Raw genomic sequence first — 17,961 nt, 5'->3', positions numbered from 1 at the left:
ATGGTACTGTGACTAAGTTCTGGGCAAGAGTCTGTAAGCAGAATTATTGTGTGCAACTTCCATTAAGTAGGGGTGCCCATCTTCATCCCTTCTTTCTTGCTTGCTGAGATATAATGGCTGGAGCTTGAGCAGCCATCTTGAACCATGAGGTGACAGCACAAGGACGGTGGAGCAAAAAGGGAGAAGGAACCTGAGTCCCTGATTAGAGTGCAGCCCTGGCCTCCTTATCACTGGGCTCCTTTATGTGAGAGAGAAATAAATAAATAATTCTGTTATATACAGTTGAACCTAATCCTGATACACCTGGAATTACAAAGCTATGTTACAGTGGGTGGAACAAGTATAGTCATATATCTATACAAATGTATAAAAATGCCCATAATTTGAGAACCGTTCCAGAGAGAGTCACTGTGAGCTGGAGTACACAAAGAGGTATCATGAAGTTGGGGAGAGAGAGAACAAGCAGAGACAACCAAGGAAACGGGGACATGAGAATCATAAAACTTTCATTAGGTTAAATAGGCTGCAGCCCCAGGATGAGTAACCAGACTATATAAAGAACACTTACAAACCAATAAGAAAAAGAAAAAGAAGCAAAAAGCATGAACAGCCTATATCCAAAAGAAGAAACATAAATGAAAAGACTGCCTTACTAGTCTTCAGAAGAATACAAATTAAAACCACAATGAGATTTCATTTCATATCCATCAGACTGACAAAAATAAAAAAAGCTTTTACAAAACCAAGTATAACAGGACACAGAACAACAGGAACTCTTATACATCCTCGGAGAGAATGTTTAGAGAACAGTTTGATGATATTTGGCAAAGTTAAAGATGTTCATATCCTACACCCACCAATCTTGTGCCTAGTACATACCTCAAAGAAATTCTTGTCCGTGCACATAAGGAAATGTGTGTAACAACATTCACAGTAGCCCATGAATAGCAAAAAAATCTGGAAACTATTGAAATGTGCATTGTCATGGAAATGACTTAAACAAAGATGTGGTATATTCAGCCAGTGGAATATTACATAGCAGTAAAAAATGAAATACCACTATACCAAATGGTCTGGATCAATCACAGTATTAACTGAAAAATGCAAGTCCCAGAAGACTACAATATCATTTGTAAAAGTTCAAAAATAATTATTTTAAGACAAAGAATGATAAAAAATTCAAGATGGTGGTCACCCCTGGGAGAGCAGACTGGGGATTGAATGGGAAATACCACAGTATAAGTTACTGGTAGGTAATGTTCTAGTTCTTGGGCAGGTAGTAGGTTAAAGGCTATTCATTGTAATAGACATTTCTGTACAGACTAAAAACACCATTGTACCATGCACCAAGGATTATGATTAATCTGATTCTGTGTGTCCAAAGGCCGTCTTTAAAAAACGGAATGCATTTACAAAGAGGTGAGAAGAACATACACCAGGTTACTGACAGATAAGACCAATGCGGCAGGACGCAGGAGTGAGGGATGGAGTAGTAAATGGTTTCTATCTCATGTTTTGTTCTGCTGTCACTTACATATTCTTTCAGGAAGAATCGTTTCTCGTAATAAACAAACAAAAGCAGTAGAGCGCAGTGGTTCAGTACACACTCTTGAGCCTGACCACCAGAGACTGCATGTCGACTCTACTACTCCTTAGCCGTATGGCACGTTATTTAATTTCTCTGTACCTCTGTTTCTGCTTCGGAAAAGGGGGTGATGATAACAGTGCCTACTGGGCCATTAGATTAAATGAGTTGGTTCATAGCTCCTCTTCACAAATTAAACCCTTGATGAGATTGGCTATTGTTATGATATTTAGTCAACTCCAAACATCTACATGGGAGACAAGAGCTAAGCAAGTATCTGGTCCAGACCAGCAAATGATCCTGGTCAGTTTTAGCCCCAAATGTGTCCACTTCTCCGATCCTTGTAGCCTCTGTAAGAAGCCCAGTGCCTCGCCCATTCCAGGTACTTACTAAACGGTTGATAAATGAATGCACGCTGCCTCAGTTTACCCATCATGTCTTTGGCTGTCTGAACACACCACTCCTAGATGCCTACCCAGCATGTCCTTTCTCCCCGTTGCTTCCTTAACTGCCCCTCTGTCAGGGGTGGTAATAAGCACAGCTTAAAACTTGCATTTCCGAGACTTCCTTTTGGCAAGGGATGGTCTTGTCACAAAGTTCTAGCCAAAGAGACGGAAGCAAAAGTCTGCTAAGGATTTCAGGGAAGGCTTTGGTTTCCTGACAGAGGTGCTATCTCTTTTCCTCAGAACTTTGCTTCTTTCTGCCTGTAGTAGGATGTGGGGCTGGAGATGGGCGCCGCCTTCTTATCCCTACTAGGCTAAGGGCAGCAATGCAGATAAACAGGAGCCTGGGGCACTGGAGATGCTAAACTGCAGCACCACCTGGTCCTGATGACCTCTGCATTTCTCCTTGTGTGAGAGAACAAAGGCTGTGCTGGTCTCCAAAGAGGGGCCCCAAGAGGCCCCACCTTCCAGAATTCAAGTCTTGTGTCTTCCTTCCCACACTGAATCTGGGCTGATGCTGGACCTACACCATAAGAAGGTATAGGAAGCCCCGGGCTGCCACGTTCTAAATCCAGCTACTGGCTGGCGAGACCATGTGGAAGGAGAGGTTCTGAGACTAGAGAGAGGGGTCCAGCCATCTCCAAGGTGCCATGTGAGTAAAACCATCTTGAGCATATTCCAGCCCATCCATCTTCTGACTCCAGCCACACGAGAGACCCCAATCAAAACCAGCAGAAGAGGGACTTCCCCAGTGGTCCAGTGGCTAAGACTCCGCACTCCCAATGCCGGGGGTCCAGGTTCGATCACCTGGTCGGGGAACTAGATCCCGCATGCATGCCGCAACTAAGAGAGTCTGCATGCCGCGAGTGAAAAGCCTGCACGCCTCAACTAAAGATCCCACATGCCGCAACTAAGACCCGGGGCAGCCAAATAAATAAATAAACACTGAAAAAAAAAAAAAAAACCCAGCAGAAGACCCATCGAGCCTCAGTCAATCAGAGATTCATGAGAAATAATAAACTGCTGTCATTTTAAGGCATTAAGTTTGGGGTCGCTTGTTATATAGCAGCAGAGAACTGAAACAGACCTCTAAGTGGGTACGCCACTGCACAAGTTCCAGGAAACCAAATATATTTCTTAAGTAAAGTACCACCTAAAAAAGAAACTTGCCAATAGATCACAAACTCCTCTCGTGCGTTTTGATTTCCAACAAAGATTGGGAAATAGGAAAAAACTTGAAGTTTTCTCTCTCTTATTTGGCAATAAGTACTCATTAAGCACAACTAATCTATATTAAGCATGAGGAATCTATTAATCACTTTTGTAATTAAAAAGCATTTAAAGTTGATGGTTCAGGGACTTCCCTGGTGGCGCAGTGGATAAGACTCCGCACTCCCAACGCAGGGGGTCCGGGTTCAATCCCTGGTCAGGGAACTAGATCCCACAGGCATGCCGTGACTAAGAGTTCACGTGCCACAACTAAGGAGCCCGCATGCCGCAACTAAGGAGCCCACGTGCTGCAAATAAGGAGCTGGCAAGCCACAACTAAGGAGCCCTGGAGCTGCAACTAAGTAGCCCACATGCTACAACTAAGGAGCTGGCAAGCCGCAACTAAGGAGCCCGCCTGCCACAAATAAGACCCCATGCAACCAAATAAATAAAATAAATAAAATAAAAAAATAAAGTACGTGGTTCAACATTGTGCTGGACCTGGTGAGAACCCTCAGAAAATACATCTCCTATCTGGGCAAGAGGCCTCATTATACTAATGCTACTTCCTATTCATTCTCAAAGGCTTAGAGCTTAACAAAGTGGCTAAGCAGCCTGGATGTCTGCAATCTAATTTTTAAAAGCTATCAATAAAAATAATAATTTGGAGGGAAAAAAACAACTGGAAACAAAGGGAATGCACATTAGTAACAGCCAGGTCAAAGAAATTATGGTACACCCACACCTCCATGTGTTACACAGCCCTTAAAAAGAGCAAATTCAAGTATTTCCCTGAGAACCTGGAGGCATTTCCACACAGTACTGCCATGTAAGAAAAGCAAAATGTGGGAAATTGACAGCAATATTATCCCTTATAGGATAATATTTCCCCCATAGGATTATATAACCATGGAAAATTATGTAGAAAGACACATACAGTACTCGATTGTTCCCAAGGGTGAAGGATTGTGGGAAGATGCTTGACATGGGGGTGGGGTAGAGAGGAGCCCACAAAAAAAGGGACTGGAAAAAATTTTAAAGGGCTTGAAACCAATTCATAAAAATAATTATTATCCCCATTTAGTGAGTGCTCAATGCACTAGACGCACTGCTAACTAGGTCACCCCATCTCACTTTTAACTTCTCATTTAAGGCGGGTACTATTAATTATTCCCATTTTCCAGATAAGGAAACCGAGGTTTAGTGAAGATAAGTGCTATGCCTAGAGCTCGGGCAGTGCTGGGACTTGAACATTATGTGCAAGAGGGTCCCCGACACAACTCCAAAACCACTGCACTTGGAGCTCAAAGGACACAGTCAGATGTTGTAGGCGCTGCTCCTCTGACACTCTGCACATTCTTCTAGCAGCAGCAGGCACTGAGGTGTGCTGATGTGCGTGAAGGCAGCACACACCTCAGTCCCTCAGTACCTCATGCTGTTGGGAGAAACCCGAGAGGGCTGCTGAGCTCGCTCTGTGGAGCTTTGGGAAGCCCTGCCCAAGATATTTTTACAGAATCGATTGCTGACACCGGGAGGAAACAGATGAGGAGGTGTCAGCTATTACACAGACTCTTGGAGGTTCACCATTTAGTTAAAACCTGTTCAGCCCCAGAGCAAGAATTATTGCCTTTTAAAGCAGGGGAGACCGATAAACTCTGCCTGGACAGTTAATTCTTATTTCCAAGGCATTCCCTGACCCCCACTACTGCAGGAACACTCAAGAGGGCCTGATAATAAAGCCGGCGTTCCATATACACGGGTGTGTGTGTGTGTGTGTGTGTGTGGTGTCTTTGATAAAGCCTTCCTCACCTGAACTAACCTGCACACATCCTCTGCACTCACTAGGGCCAAGGCCGTCTGTTCCATGCCACATGCACCCATGCCACTGCCAGGGCCCAGGCTGCACAGACGGGAGGGGCTGAGAGACGGGAAGTCGGAGGGCCGGACACTGCAGGGAGGCCAGAGGACCAGTGGGTGACCAAGGGGGTGTGTGTGTGCACGCTACCGCCCCACCCTCAGTTGCAGATCTGAGGATGTGTTGACTTTCTCCTCAAAACCCAGATAGGAACAGCCCTTTGCTCGGACACCATCATAAATTCACTCATAAAACAGTTTATCCCACACCTACCACATGCCAGGAACTGTTCTACAAGGAGAGACAGAAGTACCTGTGCTTTCCTGGAGCCTACAGTGGGGGAGGAGGGGATAATAAACATATCAAGTGGTCATGCCATGAAGAAAACTAAAGCAGAGTAAAGGGCCAGAGTGTGATGGAGAAGGTGCTATTTAACGAGAAGAGAGGCCTCACTGAGAAGGTGACATTTGAGCAGAGACCTGAAGCGGGTGGGAGCTTTGGGGATACCAAGGAAGTGTTCCAGGCAGAGGGAACAGCCAGGGCAAAGGCCCTGAGGCAGGAACAGCAGGAGGCCAGTGTAGCTGGAGTACAGCCAGCAGCAGTTGAGAAGTCAGAGACAAGGTCAGACAGGGAATTTGGGGGGCTGGGGGCGGGAATAGCTGACACTGTGCACCACTCTGTGCCCAGGCTGTGAGCACTTTACATAGGTGATTCATTGGAAAGGTGAGTGGGTACTGCTACTTCTCACTTCATCGGATGAGGAAACTGAGAGGGAAAGGAACTCTCCTGAGACCACACAGCTCATCTGTACCAGGCTGGGATGCCCCACTGGTACATAAGTTTGCATCCCCTAGGAGCTCAACATTCACGATGCCTTCTCCAGGGAGAAATGTCCCCCATTTCCTTCTCACTCCCTCAACGCTCCGTCCACCCCTTCTTCACAGTTAGCAGCAGACAGGTAAACATTTCATGGGAGAGGAGGGAAAAAGAAAACCAAAAAACCACAGGTCTAATTCCCGAAAGGAGAAAACACACTATTAACTTCCTCTCCTCTACAAGTCACTACCAAACTTAACAAACACCACTCACCTGAAAGATGTCCCGAGCACAGCCTGGATCACAAAGTAGGCAGGTGACTATGAGGGGAGCTCCAGGCTCTCGGCTCCAGTCCCGTCCAGGCCAAGGCCACCTGCCTGCGCTCAGCAGGCCGTCCCGCCCTCGCCCTCCCCGTTGGGTGGGTGGTGCCTCCCCCAAGCCCGCTCTGGGTGTCTGGAATGCGGAAACGGGAACCTGCCGTGCCGGCTTCTAACAGCGACTTACTCAACAGCCGCGAGAACAACACGCCAGCCACCGGAGTTCCCCGAGAGATGGCTGGTCTCTGCGAACAGGCGAGTTCCCAAAGCGGGCTGTTTTGCCAAGGGTCCCTGTGCGGGCGGGAAATAAAAGGACTCCTTACTCATCAGGCACGTGGTCTGAGGAGCCTGAATGGGCTTAAGTGAAAGCTCAAGGTAACAAAGGCGGCTGGTCGGTTACCTGGGATCCAGGAACGGGCCACCTGTTCGCTGACAGAGCCGGGGCTGGATCGGCGCCCACAGCATCGCCTGCCCTGGGCTTGCCCGCTTCATTCACAGCCGCACAAACCAAAGGTGGGCTCCTTTCCCCTGCTAGCTCGCAGGGGCAGCGTCGCTTAAGGATTAAGCACTGCTGTTGGACTCCTCCAGCCAGCTTGGGAAGCACAACGGAACGGTTCTACCTAAAATAACAGCCCCCAGAACCCCAAACCCCTCCCCGCACCCTGCCACCCACGCTCACTCTGCACAAACACTGTTCTGAGCACCTCACGTGAATTACCTCCCCCAACCCTCACAGCCACCCTCTAAGTCAGCACTATTAGCATTCCTATTTTACATAAAAGAAAGTTCAAGAACAGAGAAGTCACAGGCTAAAGGTCACCCAGCAAGAAAGTGGTGGGGCAGAGGGTCAAGCCAAGCAGAGCAACTCTGGGTTTCCAGTTGTTAACCACTGCACTACATCTCCTCTCAAGAGGAAAGACAGGTCCCCCCAACTGGGCCTCAGTTTCCTCATCCGTAAAATGGGGTGAGCACGGGGTATCAGTGAGAGCTTAGAGTGAGCGCTTAGCCCTAACGCACAAAAATGCTCAATAAATACCAGCTGCAGTTATCACATGCTGCCCTCAGATTCAATCAGGTTCAGCTTTTATCTTCAAAACGGGGTAATTATAGTCACGGAGTTTAAATTCTGGGCAGCTGAAGGGAATGAAAAAAAAAAAACAAAAAACCGACACTTACTGCCCTTCCTTTCGTCCACAGAAAAAATATACAAAACATCTACTCTGAGTCCTGCACTAGGACACAGTGATAAACAAAAACCACATAAACCCTGCCCTCAGGGAGCTAACAGTTCCCTGTGAGTAAACTGGCACAAAATATTGCAAGAACAACAGATACAGCACGTGTACTGAGTGGTCACTGTGGGCCCGGCGCTGCAGTGCTCTAAATGCTTTACGTGCCTGAATGCACTGAACTCCCTCAACAACCTAGGAGGACAGTACCATTACCACCTTAAAGATATGGAAACTGAGGCACTGCAAGGCTAGTGGCTTGCCCAAGGTCACATGGGAGCCTGAGATGGAACCAGGACTTACGCCCAAGTAGTCTGGCTCCACAACCTGCGCTTCATTCCTCAGTCCCTCGGCAGTCCTGCAGGGCAACGGCTTTACACTGGGTCCATAAGCAGTAGCAACAGGCACCCACAGGAAATGTCAGTCTGCAAAATGAACGGTCACTTTCACGTGTTGTTGGGAGGAGAGGGTGGAATTATTAAATTATAACTGTTCAATTAATGTCACATTTAATACGTTAATAGCAGGGGCCACATTCTTTTTTTTTAATTCCAAGAAAAAAATTTTTTTTGCCATTTTTAAAATTTTTATTTTACTTTTTTATACAGCAGGTTCTTATTAGTTATCTATTTTATACATATTAGTGTATATATGTCAATCTCAATCTCCCAATTCATCCCACCACCACCACCACCCCTGCCACTTTTCCCCCTTAGTATCCAAACGTTTGTTCTCTACATCTGTGTCTCTATTTCTGCCTTGCAAACTGGTTCATCTGTACCATTTTTCTAGATTCCACATATATGCGTTAATATACAATATTTGTTTTTCTCTTTCTGACTTCACTTTGTATGACAGTCTCTAGGCCCATCCATGTCTCTACAAATGACCCAATTTCGTTCCTTTTTATGGCTGACTAATATTGCATTGTATATATGTACCACATCTTCTTTATCCATTTGTCTGTCGATGGGCATTTAGGTTGCTTCCATGACCTGGCTATTGTAAATAGTGCTGCAATGAACATTGGGGTAGATGTGTCTTTTTGAATTATGGTTTTCTCTGGGTATATGCCCAGAGGGGCCACATTCTTTTTTTTTTTTTTTTTTTTTGCGGTACGCAGACCTCTCACTGTCGTGGCCTCTCCCGTTGGGGAGCACAGGCTCCGGACGCGCAGGCTCAGAGGCCATGGCTCACGGGCCCAGCCGCTCCACGGCATGTGGGATCTTCCTGGACCGGGGCACGAACCCGTGTCCCCTGCATCGGCAGGCGGACTCTCAACCACTGCGCCACCAGGGAAGCCCTATATACACATTCTTGAAGGTAGAAATGATTAGAGAACAAAAAGCTATGTCCTGAATCAGGTAATTACAAAATGAAGTTGGTAAGGACAATGGCACAAAAACATATAGGTACTATGCTTCCACTTTGTTTCCCTAACTTCTGTAGCAGATCCAATTGTTTGCCTACCCAATATCCATACCCCTCTCCCAGTCTTTTCCTAAATAGTACTCCAATTTTATTCCTGTAGCAGCACTCTTCCCGGCAGTCCTGTGCTTCAGGTGAGGATGGTTTTAGCCCCAGCGGGGACAGTAAATCCTGATTGGCCCTCGCCTGTGATTTGCCCAAGCATGGTCATGTGTCACAATGCTCGCCAATGAGATATGAGGGGAATCTGGGAGGCGGGGCGTCTTTGAAAGGTTTCCATGCTCCTAAGAGAGACACAGTGAGAGATGCTCTCTTTCTGCTGCTGGATATAGCCTTGTCAGGGTGTGATGACCGGAGCTGTGACAGTCATCCTGTGGCCACGAGGACATCCTGAGGACACAGAAGACACGCCAAGGATGGTAGAGAGGGCTGGGCTTCTTACAGGCATTGTGGAACTGCTTAATTATTCTACCCTGGTGCTGCCTATCTATGGGCTTGTTACAGATCGTAAACTCCTGATTTCAGGCCAGTTTCACTTGGGCTTCCTAATTATAGTAGATCAGCAGTTCTCAAAATGTGCTCCCAGGCCCAGGAGCACCAGTATCACCGGGGGACTTGTTAGAAATACAAATTCTCAAGCCAGACCTACTGAATCAGAGACACTGGGTGGGGCCCGGCAATGTGTTTTAACAAGCCCTCCAGGGGACTCCGGAGCCTGCTCAGGTTTGAGTAGCACAAAGTGATAAAATGTTGAGAGTGTGGCCTCTGGAGTCAGGTTCCTGGGATCCAAATCCTGTCACCACCACTGTCTAGCTGTTGGGCAAGTTATTTAAATTTAGTTGCCTCATCTGCAAAAGGGGAGTAATAAACATACTTACAGCGTTGTTGGGAGGCTTAAATGAGTCACTTTGTGGGACGCGCCGAGCACAGTGCTTAGCATACAGCAGACACTGTATAAATGACCTATTTGCTGCTGCTGTTGTTACTATTAACTATCGTTTGCAGCCAAAGGCATACCAACTGACACAACTTTCTCAATAACTCAATCAACCCTGCAATATGGCCCATCTCAGAGAAAAGACAAGGCTGCGCTAGATGCAAACCCGACACCTCTCTGCCCTCGTGCCCTCCCACTCTATCCTCCTCCACTCTGCTCTTAGCCACTGTCTCAGGGCCTTTGCACTGGCTGCTCCCTCTGCCCAGAAACCTCCACTGCTCACACTGCCTCACCTTTAGGCATGAACTCAAGCCACCTCCCAGGGAGGCCATCCCTGGCCACCCTGTCTAAAATTTAAACACCCTCCACCCTAATACCTCACATCCCCTTTCTTAATTTTTTCTGCTTAGCATTTATTACCATCTAACACAGTATACATCTTGTTTATCTATCTACTGTCTGAATTCCCCACTTGAATGAGAGCCCCGGAAGGGGAGAAGCCATGTCTGCCTTGCTCACTGCTATAAACCTAGTACCTAGAAGAGCATTCAGCTGGGTGAATACCTGTTGAATGAGTAAGTTTAAAAGTCAGGGACTTCCCTGCTAGTCCAGTGGTCAAGAATCCGCTTTCCAATGCAGGGGACACGGGTTCGATCCCTGGTCGGGGAACTAAGATCCCACATGCCACGGGGCAACTAAGCCCACGCGCCGCAACTACTGAGCCCGGCGCTCTAGAGCCCATGCACCATAGCGAAGAGCCTGCACACCACGACAAAGACCCAGCGCAGCCAAAATAATATAAAAATAAATAAATAAATAAAAACTCAGAATTGGTGTCAGTGTTTGGGGTTTGCCACCCTCAGATCCAACATGTGCCAGGTCTATACTGGGAAACCCGGAAAAAGCAAGCTGCCTAAACTGGTGACAGTGATACTAATGTTCTCTCCATGCTGGACGCACCTCAGAGCCTGTGAAGGAAAAGTAAAGGCAGAACTGATGAAGGTGCTGGAGGCAGATGCTTGAGGGAGCCGGAGGGGCTGCAGGACTCCGCCTGCCTTCCTCCCCACCGTGGTATAAAGAGCTAAGCATCAGAACAAATGCCGCCAGCCTCGGGCAGGATCAGTGCCGAGCTCCTGTTCACATCAACCATTGCTACCCATCTAGCAAGCAAACCTCGAGCAGAAACCCCCAAATAAGGGTGCCCTCTTTTCCTGCCACTTTCACACAAGGGTTTCTGCCCTGCACTGACTTGCTGTTCAGTTAGAGACCCCAAAAGAACAAATGCAACAGGAGTCTCTGCTTGATGTGAAGTGGGGCAAAGTGAACGTTTGTTGTCAAGGAGTTTTATCTGCTGTCTTGATGAGAAATATCATCAGGTCCGCAGCACCCGCACATGCTGCATCTTGCAGCTTTGTCAAAAGTCAAAAGTCAGAACTGAAAGGGGGCACTTTCCCTGCCTCCCGCTGCAGGGCTGGAGGCAAACCAAATGCTGGATTCTGGTTCCATGTGGGGCCCTGACAAAGACACATCAGAGGAAGGATCTGTGCACGGCTGTCCTGAGGGGAGAATGGGAGGAGGATCTGAGGCCTCCTGCTGGAACACGTCTTTGGAAAAAATGTGGGAGGCGCCCCACGGTCAGGTGCTGGAGGGAACCAGATCTCAGGGAAGAGGGACTTCTGCAAACTGACTCAGAGAACGAGCACCCTCGTGGTCAGTGCTCAGAGCAGCTGGGGAAGCGTGTGGCCTCTGCAGGCTCACTGATGCCCTCGCTGTGGCCAGATGCTGCTTTACCAAAGGGGTTTCCAAAGCTCTGAGCCAAGTATTGACTCGTATGATGAAAAGAAAAAACAAAATTCCTTTTTATTATGTAAGTGAACTGGGCAGAGGCAGGGAATTCCTCCATACTACACTCGAGCTTGAAACACACAAACGCTGAGTGAAATTTGTTATACTTGCTTCTAACTTTTCATGGTGAGATGTTTCAAGCACACAAAGGTGAAAAGAAGAGTATAATAAACCCCCTCCATCTCCCTGCCCATCCATCCATATTATTTTGAAGCAAATCTCAGATGTCTTTAACAGTTCATAGGTATTTCAGAATATAAGTCTTGGTTTCCCTGGTGGCGAAGTGGTTAAGAATCCACCTGCCAATGCAGGGGACACGGGCTCGAGCCCTGGTCTGGGAAGATCCCACATGCTGCAGAGCAACTAAGCCTGTGCACCACAACTACTGAGCCTGCACTCTAGAGCCCGCGAGCCACAACTACTGAGCCTGTGTGCCACAACTACCAAAGCCCGTGCACCTAGAGCTCGTGCTCCACAAGAGAAGCCACCGCAATGAGAAGCCCGTGCGCCACAACAAAGACGCAACACAGCCAAAAATAAAATAAGTAAACTTATAAAAAAAAGAATATAAGTCTTAAAGATAAGGACTTTTTCTTAAGCAGAACCACAGTATCATTATCACACCTAAAAAATTAACAAGAATTCCTTAATAATGTCAAATATCCAGTGCGTTTTTGTTATTTAAAAGGGTGACTTCCCTGGTAGTCCAGGGGTTAAGACTCTGCGCTTCCAAGGCAGCGGGGTGCAGGTTCAATCCCTGGTCAGGGACCTAAGACCCCACATGTCACACAACATGGCCCAAAAAAAATTAAAAATAAAAGAATAAAGAAAGGGGAAGTGCAGGTTCCAAAATCACAGAAAAACCCCACAACCAGAGTGATGGTCAAGCCTCCAGGCCCAAAGGGGCCTGAGACTTGCTGCGGGGCTACCTGGACCAGGAGAGCAGAGACCACACGTGGAATAGAGAGGCTGCAACTAGTCAGTGTGGTCTTGCTTGACCACCCCATTCGGTTGTCTGTCGTCCACGGAGAGACCGCAGAATGAGCGTTTAAGAGCCTGGACTTGGCTTGGATTTGAATCCTGACTTTCACACTCACCAGCTTTGTGATTTGCACTTCTGAAGATCTGAGTTTCTTTATGTAGGAAATGTGAATAATAAGAGTACCTACACCATGGAGTAGTTTTGAGGATTAAGTGAGCTATTACATGAAAAGCACTTGGAGCAGTGCCTTGTACACAGTAAGAGCTCAATGAATGCTGGGTCGTATTAATAATTCAGCCAACAGACACTCAGTGAGCATCTTTTACATGCCAGGCACTGTCCAGCAGTAGGAGATAAGGGTGGTTACGAGGTTAAAGCTCTCATGAATTACCACCTGGAAACAGGGGCTGGCACGAGGTCAACCACCTGAGGACATGAACAGACTCAGAATCTCCAGCACCTGCCTTGTCTGAGTAGGAGAAACAAGCACTCCTTGCTCCTGAGATGGGGAGCCCTGAACCAAGAGAGTAATTAAAGGTCTAGAACAATGACTCCCATAGATGAAAGAGTCCCCTTCCTGCTATCCCCCAACCCAGCAATGCCTCTGGATCACAGCAAGGGCAAGATTCACACACTGGGTAAACTCTGCTATCGCTGAGCTCACAGGAAAAGGCCACACAGCTCCCACAGGAGGCAGACAAAAGAGAAGAGAGGCTTCACACCCAAATAAGCTGCTTGCTCAGAATGGGCTTTCAGTAGGCTGCGTCCTTTTCTCGTTTCCTTCACTCACCCTGCCCACCGTCCTCAGTGCCCAAAGACCCTTCTCCTTCCTGGGAAGCAAAGACCTGTTCCCAGGAAACCTCGAGCTCATCGTAAGGAGGGGATCAGCCAGTCACTCAGGTCTAAACCAGCACTCCAGCACCAATATAAAACTCGAGGATCGACGCTGACAAGCTCTGGGAATGCATTTTGTGTGATGAGTCCTTCCTATGGTTTTTGTGGCTCAAAGCTCAGACCCCATCCCTCAAACCCTCAAACAAACACGAACACAACATATACAACAGAGACTGAAGAGATTTAAGAGTACGCACCTGAGTTCAAATTCTGCCTCCATCACTTCCTAACCGTGAGCAAGTGGCCTCTCGTTGCCAGACCTCAGCTTCTTCATCTGTAGAGCGGGGATGATTAGAGTCCCTGCCACCTCACAATACAGGTCACACACGCCAAGCACACTGCCAGGCCCAGAAGGTGCCTTTGATGATGACAGCTGTGAGTTTAGCGACCCCTGCCTATGATAAATATGCTTTTCATCATTCATCTGCCCTTATTCACCAAGATAAAACAGGGATGGCATCTTTGACCTATCACCTAGGGTATGAGTCTCATACCCTAGGTCCACACTGTCCAATACCTGTGGCTACTGAGCACTTGAGATGTGGCCAGTACAAATGGAGATGCTGAAGGTGTAAAATACACATTGTATTTTGAAGACTTAATGTGAAAAAAAAAGAATGTAAAGTATCTCAATAATTTTTATACTGACTACGTGTTGAAATGATGGGTTTTTTTTGTTTTTTTGGCCACGCCACACCGATCTTAGTTCCCTGACCAGGTATCGAACCCATGACCTCTGCACTGGAAGCATAGTCTTAACCACTGGACCACCAGGGAAGTCCAAAATGATACTATTTTGGATTAAATAAAATATAGTATTAAAATCAATTTCCTGTTTCTTTTTACTCTTTTAAATGTGATTCCCCATAAAATCTTAAATTATGTATATGGCTCACATTGGTGGCTCACATTATATTTCTAATGGACAGTACTGGTGCAGACCCTTGAGAACCAGAGTCTTATTTGACTTCATACCGTCAGTGTCTAGCATGGTGCCCGGCACATAGGCTGGGTAGAAAAAAATGTTTCACAGATGGCTGGATGAAAGATGCTCTCCATACTTTTCCTAGTCTTAAAAGCAACCACTGCCATCTTCACATCTAACCAGGCCTGCCCTTCATTCAAAATACTGCACAGCCCTTAAGGTCAAAGCTACACCAAATCAAAATGGACATAGTCATGGTGGCTGGAACAGGGTCCCAGAGCCCCTGCAGGGCCAGGCATCACCACCTTAATTACTGGACTGTATTTTAATACTTTAACAGTCCATAAGGCTGGTCTGGTGCTTAGAAACACTCTTTCCCTGGCTGGCCCAAGTCCTCTTGCAAAGCTCACCCAAATGGGACACCGCCTTGTTCATGCTCCTTCGACACCACACCTCATTTCTTGCTAACTTGCGTCTGGTGTGGCAGCCACGCAGTCAACCTTGTTTTATTTGAGGACAGGCTCTGCTCAAGGGCCTTCAGTTTTGAAACAACCAATTAAACATCCCAACAGAAACTGACCCCATCGTGTCTCACTGTCAGTGGAAACGATGCCACATCCCCAGACCACTCCTGCTGCCACATGAATGAGGTACTAAATATAGTCCACAGTGCTTTGCATGTCAAACAACATGGAAGGGAAATGCTGCATCCACTTCTTAAACTTGCCTCAGCCTGCTAAGGAGGGCCTGGGAAGAGGAGTTTGGCATATGGGGAAGAGCCTGGACCCTGGAGTCAGCTTCCTCGTCTGTAAAGTGAGTTATCTATCCCGGACTCTTGTGAGGATTAACTGAGGAAAAGTGTGAAATGCTTAGAAGAACACCAAGTACAGAGTAAAGTACTAGGAAATGTTAGCTGCTATTATCATCATCATTATTATTTTACAAAAATTAAAGTAGTGTGAACTCAAACAATGGGAGTTCACTCTTCTCCAGCCACGATACTGTTTTTGTAGCAAACTCATTCTCACATCTGAGCCTTTGCACTTGCTGTTCCCTCTGCCTGGAAATGGTCTTTCCACCCAGCTCCTGGCACAGCTGGTGCCTCTTCTCACGTGACTCCCCTTCAGAAAGGCCTGGGAGGCCTTCCCGGGCCACACAAGCTAAAGTAACCATCCCTGGGACTTCCCTGGTGGTCCAGTGGTAAAGGATCTGCCTTCCAATGCAGGGGTCTCGGGTTCGATCCCTGGTCGGGGAACTAAGATCCCACATGCTGTGGGGCAACTAAGCCCGCGCACTGCAACTACTGAGCTCACGTGCCTCAACTAGGGAGTCTGTGTGCCGCAACGAAGAGCCCGCGTGCTGCAACGAAGACCGGATGCAGCCATAAAAATAAGTAAATAAAATATAAACATTAAAAAAATTTGAAGAGGAAAGCATACTTCATTAAAAAAAAAAATCCCTTCCCCACCGCCAGTCTGCCCCAACCCCTCTCTCCATACCCCCCACCCTGTTATTTCCTCCATCTGAAATTAAAACCACCGGAAGTTTCCTTGTTTATTGTGTGTCCCCTCAGCTAGAATGTAAACCCTAGGAGAGCAAGGATCTTGTCTGTCTTGTTCACTATCCAGAGTTTATGCTTTTAGCCACTACACTACACTGACTATGTACCAGAATGCTTACTGGATGTGTGTTTGTGAATGTAAAAGAAATCCCAGAAAGAACTTAAATGTCCAGCAATAGGGAGACGGTGGTGTGGAGCATGGTCTGTCCACACTGAAGAATGCGTGTCTAGCTGTTAAAAAGAATGAGTCAGGGACTTCCCTGGCGGTCCAGTGGCTTAGACGCCACACTCCCAATGTAGGGGGCCCGGGTTCGATCCCTGGTTGGGGAACTAGATCCCACATGCTGCAACTAAGAGTTCTCATGTCGCAACTAAAAGATTCCGCACGCCGCAACTAAAGATCCCGCATGCTGCAACTAAGACCCGGTGCAGCCAAATAAATAAATAATATTTAAAAAAAAAAAAGAATCATTCAGATATGTAATGACTTGAAGAGATAGGCCCTATCAAATATTTTAAAAATCAAGTTACAAATATGTGTGTCTTGATCCCTCCTTTTTTGGGGAGTGGTGAGGGAGAAGGAAGAAAACAGTCAATATTTGCATACATACATCCATATAAGTATAGAAAGAGGTAAGTGAGAGCATCTACCCGAATTTCCAAGGGCAGAGAATCTACTTTGTTCTCTCAGACATCTCCAAAACCTGACACTGGATACTCAGTAAATACTCACTGTCTGAATAAATGGTTGTCTTCGGGGGATGGGATTTTGGAGTGGAGGGTGGCACCTATCGTCTTCTTTACGTATCTCTGTATTGACATGTTACTATGAGCATGTATATCTCAGCATAACTTTTGAAAAGCCAAATTCAACCAATTCACACACACACACACAAATTAAAGCCATGACCAGAGCAGTTCTAAGAAACAGCAGTGTCAGTCTTAAAGAAAGCACAAATGCACAAACTGGTCCAATAGCATCTGATTCTAACAGCTAAAAACAAACCCTTTACTTTAGAGGAAATGACTGTTCAATTCTTTTATTAAAACATACATTTAATTTAGATTTGGGGAATTAAACACATAACAAGGTTAAGCTGTTATCATAACCTGTGTCATTTTTTTACACCGAAGTTTGAAATATAACCGCAAAATACCTTTTACAGGGAAAAAAAGGCACCAATCACTGCACGTTCTAAATTCCATTTTTGATTTACCGCCTAACAACTGCAATGTCTGAAAAACAGGCTCATGTTTAACTCTGACCATTCCACACAGACTGCTAAAAAACCCACATGCTGTTGTCACTAACAATTAAGACCAAGATTTTTTTAAGCCATTGCTTTATTTCCTCAGATTTAAAAAAGCACTTAGGGGGAATTCCCTGGCAGTCCAGGTTAGGACTCGGTGCTTTCACTGTCCAGGCCCTGGTTCGATCCCTGGTTGGGGAACTATGATCCTGGCAAGCCCTGTGGTGCGGCCATAAATGATTAATTAATTAACTTAATAAATAAATAAATAATAAAAAAGCACTTAGGCAAATTTAGTGGTCAGCACAAATTTGAGACCACCGGTTCCCATCTCCAAGTGAAATTACAATGAAAGATCTGACAACAGACTCACCCTAAACGGAGAGCTAATGAATTTCCCTGCCCAGCCTCTTCCCTGGTATGTATGCTACCTCCCAAAATGCCCAGGATGGCCCTTCCCACAGAGGATATTCTAAGCCGCTGACACGGTGTAACTTTTCAGAAAGAAATTTAGCAACTCAGCCGAGCTTTGCCAGGCTAAAACTGTAGAAATGGGCCCCCTGAAAGCCAGGGCTTTACTCCCGACTTGTGGCCATTGCAATCTGGCCAAGTCCATAGTGCCTTCTCGGCACCCTATGAATACAATGTTTCACATACATCAATCCTTGGTGACTTGAAAGAAACA

General features: G+C 46.5%; 1 protein-coding gene across 14 annotated transcripts in view; it reads right to left on the bottom strand.

The window, feature by feature from the left end:
• Positions 1 to 17,961, bottom strand: part of SIPA1L3 (signal induced proliferation associated 1 like 3) — a 235,772-nt gene that overhangs the window by 215,751 nt on the left and 2,060 nt on the right. The window contains exon 1 of one of the 14 annotated variants that reach the window (XM_033844839.2): positions 6,182 to 6,206. The exons of the other annotated variants lie outside the window; for them this stretch is intronic. The gene's annotated coding sequence lies outside the window, so the exon portion shown is untranslated. Of the gene's footprint in view, positions 1 to 6,181; positions 6,207 to 17,961 lie in introns of those variants that run through there. 14 annotated transcript variants of the gene reach the window in all.

Source organism: Tursiops truncatus, chromosome 19 (genome assembly GCF_011762595.2).
Source record: "Tursiops truncatus isolate mTurTru1 chromosome 19, mTurTru1.mat.Y, whole genome shotgun sequence".
In the NCBI taxonomy this organism is placed as follows: domain Eukaryota; kingdom Metazoa; phylum Chordata; class Mammalia; order Artiodactyla; family Delphinidae; genus Tursiops; species Tursiops truncatus.
The sequence above is the reverse complement of the archived record's forward strand: the minus strand, read 5'-3'. Positions and strand labels throughout refer to the sequence as shown.